Here is a 4,191-nt window from a genome sequence, read left to right as displayed (position 1 = left end):
ATATCCCCTTCCTTTTTTTCGGAAAATACTTTTCCATTGTATAGGTGATAATCAGTAATTCACCAATGGAAAACTTCTTGGAACGATTCATCTTCAAATGTATGTATGTATCTCTCTAACCATAAAACTCCACCCAATAACGGAACTAATTGTTATTGTTAGTGCGCATTAAAATATACCCATTTTAAAAATGATTTATTTTTAATAGAAATAAGTAATCAAGTCGAAACTTCATTATTTATCAATATTAAAAAAAAAAAAAAAACTAGTTACATCTTTTTGTATCAATATAGATTACATGTAAGTTGTTACAAAGTGCGCAATAACGTGCACTATATTTCTACAGTCGATAGAAGATAACTGGCAATTGTTACAATGCGCAATAACTGTGACGATATTTCTACAGTCGATACATTTGTTTTCCTAGGTTAAATTTATTTTTAGGGCTATGTTCGTTGTTACCCCAATTGATACATACAAATAGTTTCGAATTTTAAAAAAGAATGTATATAAAAATAAAGACACATCAATTTGAAAAAAATACACATTTGACCAATAGGAATAAAGTAAATTCTAATTGTGCAATCAAATTACAGTTACTAAATTTATTTAAATTATTCAGTAATCTATTCATATAACGCCCCATTTCTGTAACGTTCTGGAACAAAAGTTGTTAGTGATAATTGTTCATTACTTTATTCTGACTTCGAACGAAGACACTATTTTTATTAGCGCCATTTTTTTATCTAAATTTGCGATGGCTACTGGACTAGCTGGAAAGACGAAAAGTGGCCGAAGTGTGATGTTTAGTCATCGACAGAACTGTATTCTAGTTGAAGTTGTCATCGAACATTACGATGTTATTATCGGATATCAAGCAAAATCTGTCAACCCTCAAAGAAAAAAGGCTATTTGGGAACAAATTAGTCGTGCTGTGTCAGCAGAGGGTAGTTTTCCGAAAGACGTCAGGGCCTGTCGGAAGCGGGTGAATGATATTCGTAAGAATATTAAAAGAAAAGTATGTAAGGAAAAGCAGTTATCAAAAGGAACTGGTGGAGGCCCCGCATATAGGGCTGAACTGCTTGACTACGAACAGATGTTGTATGCCAGGATGGGGGATGCTGTCGTGGTGGGACTTGATGTACCATCAGATACCATGGATTTTCGAGGTAAATATCTAATTGATTGCTATTAAACGAATAGTATAATATATTCTTAACTTATATTTCAAGATTCAGACAGAGCATACCCTGTTAATAATTTTTTTATATGAATATTTTTTATTTTTTTATTTTAATATGTATTGAACAAAGTTTGCTTGTAAGCTTGGAAGCAGGACCATTTTTGGATGAGGACCTGGATACAGCTTGTTAATTGGCTGGCTACATTTAAAAAGAAACCAATCAGCAAGCGCTAAACAGGTGTCACACCCAAAAATGGCCACGCTTCTAAACTTAGATTTTTTGTTTCGGAAATGAGATATAATCCAAAAAGAAGAAAATATAAAAATTTTATTAGTATTGAATTATAAATTTTTTTGGAAATTCAATGCTCTATCAGAATAATGAAATAATAATTTACACTATACTATTTCTTTAACATGTATTTTGTATATTCAGTTTCTCAATCTTTAATTTTAATTAAATTTTAATTTGTTTATATGTACTATAGAAGAACATGAACAGGCATTAGAAAATGAATTAGAAAATGCCCAGGTGGACCTACCATCCGAGTCTGAGTTGACTAGTGAACAACCCACAACATCTTCATGTGGTATACCATGCAGGGAAGAAACTACCAGTAAGTAAAAGTATATTACAAAAATGATAATATCATTTGTATTAATGAAAAGAATGGACAATGAAATGTAATTAATATGTATTACTACGTTTCTTACTTTTCGCCATGAAAATTCTGTTTATGTAAAGATATTTAATTTAAAAACATATATATTAATCTCAATTTAATTTTGTTACAGGTGTCATGGGATTACTACAAACTATGCAGGATTCGTCAATTACATTATTTGATGGTAATTATTGACCTTTTTTTTTTTTTTTAAGTAATTTTATTAATTTTTTAAAATAATTATTTTTTACATTCATAGATGAAATAGAAATCACATTACAACCACTTGTAACTGACACAGTTTGTCAGGAGGATGATGATGATGAGACACAAATAGAGGGACAAACATCGACACAACTTGAAACACCACATGTAGAGGAATCAGAATGTGAAGAAGAGATTGAGGATGCAGAACAATGCCTGATAGATGAACCGGAGAGACCAAATGAGGTTGAAAGATTAACAGATATGGCATTGTCTTTCAGAAACGAACAAAATGAATTTTTTAAACAAATGATAGAATTGGAAAAACAAAGAAATAATATACTTCAAGAACAATTAACAGTGCAAAAGGAGTATTATCAGAAAAAGTTAGAGTTCTTGAATAGACGACATCCTGATTTATAATTGTATTCTCCATATATACCTTTAAGTTATGGGTTCTAAAATATTTAACGCACTTATAGCCTTTGTTAATGTTTATTAGAGTTCACTGTTTTGATGTTAATTTTTGTTGTTTAATAAAGTTTTTTATATTAATAAATAAAAAAATTTTATTCAAAGTAAATAACGAAACTTTTTTTTTTTCAAAATATTCATTTTTTATTCAAAAAGAGAAAAAGATATGTATAAATAACACAACACAACTTTGGTTATAAACTATATAAATTCTATTTTTAATAAAAAAAATTATGTATTTCTCTCTCTCTCTCTCTCTCTCTCTCTATATATATATATATATATATATATATATATATATATATATATATATATATATATAATAAATAACACAACACAACTTTGGTATCAAACTATGTAATTTCTCTTATATAAAAATAAATATAAATACATATATATATATATATATATATATATATATATATACAATTCTATCAATTTTAATTATTAAATTAAACCATGGTATTTGAATCCAATCTGAAAATTTCCTGAAAAAAAGAGAAAAGATGTAATTAATTATATAGAACAAACAATATTAACATGTTAATACAAATTTATTAAGGAGACTTACATCTAAAAAATCGTTCAATAATTTCAAGACGATTTTCAACTCCAGCTCTTGTGGTATGTCTTGTGACAATTTCCTGAGGAACATAAACATCTTCTGGAACATCCTCCAGACACACCTCATCTATATTTAGTTGGGAAATAGCAATATTGTGCATTATGCATGACACCAGAATTATGTCATTACATTTCTCTGGGGAATATTGTAGATCACCACCAGAACGGTCCAACACCCGAAATCTCATTTTGAGTACCCCGAATGTACGCTCAATAGCACTCCTTGTCGACCTGTGAGATTCGTTGAACTTGATTTCTGATCGTGTATGAGGTATTGGTACAGGTGTCAAGAGCCAAGGCCTACAGGGGTACCCGCTGTCACCTTCAAAAATATAAGAAAATTACAAATTAGCGACATGTAACAACAGGTTTATGAGGTTAAAATATGACATTTTATAAATAAATATAAAAATTTTAATATTCACCTAATAGCCAACCGTGTGGCATCTCTCCACGTTCAAATGCTGCAAATAAAGCAGACTGCTTTAATATGTGATAATCGTGGCATGACCCTGGAAAACCTGATCTTACTGCCCAAAACCGAAGGTTAGAGTCACATACTGCTTGAACATTGAGAGAGTGGAAGTGTTTCCGATTTCGATATTGCTCCTCCCTTAAAGCTGGTGGTCTAATTGCAATATGTGTGCAATCAATTGCACCTAGGACATTTGGAATGCCGGCAACTTGATAAAAACCAGATTTTACTTGGTGCCATTCATGTACATTCATTGGCACATATATAAATTTATTTAGATGCTTCAAAATCGCTTTTAAGACAGTCCTCAAATGTCTACAAAAAGAAGGCTGACTCATGCCAACCACTGCACTGGACACAGCCTGAAAAGAGCCCGTGGCTAGGAAATGCAAAACTGCCAATAACTTGAGCATTCCAGGTATTGCCCTTGTTCTTCTAGTCTGTGGCTCTAGATCATTCTGTATTAGAACATATAGATTTTGTATGCTCTCCCTGTTTAGGCGAAATCTTTTTTTTATCTGATAATCAGATAATGCCTGTAGTCCACAACGAGGTAGAAAAACTCG

At 30.9% G+C, this 4,191-nt stretch overlaps 1 long non-coding RNA gene across 1 annotated transcript; it reads left to right on the top strand.

Moving 5' to 3' along the window:
• The first annotated feature begins 1,361 nt into the window (after positions 1–1,361).
• On the top strand, positions 1,362–2,244 carry LOC128651948 (uncharacterized). The gene is made up of 3 exons (XR_008401224.1): positions 1,362–1,800; positions 1,979–2,032; positions 2,108–2,244. It is a non-coding gene; the product is annotated as an uncharacterized LOC128651948 (long non-coding RNA).
• The last annotated feature ends 1,947 nt before the right edge of the window (positions 2,245–4,191 follow it).

The sequence above is a fragment of the Bombina bombina genome, chromosome 3, assembly GCF_027579735.1.
Source record: "Bombina bombina isolate aBomBom1 chromosome 3, aBomBom1.pri, whole genome shotgun sequence".
NCBI classification, from domain to species: domain Eukaryota; kingdom Metazoa; phylum Chordata; class Amphibia; order Anura; family Bombinatoridae; genus Bombina; species Bombina bombina.
Note: the sequence above shows the minus strand (reverse complement) of the source record. Positions and strands in the feature narration are given on the sequence as shown.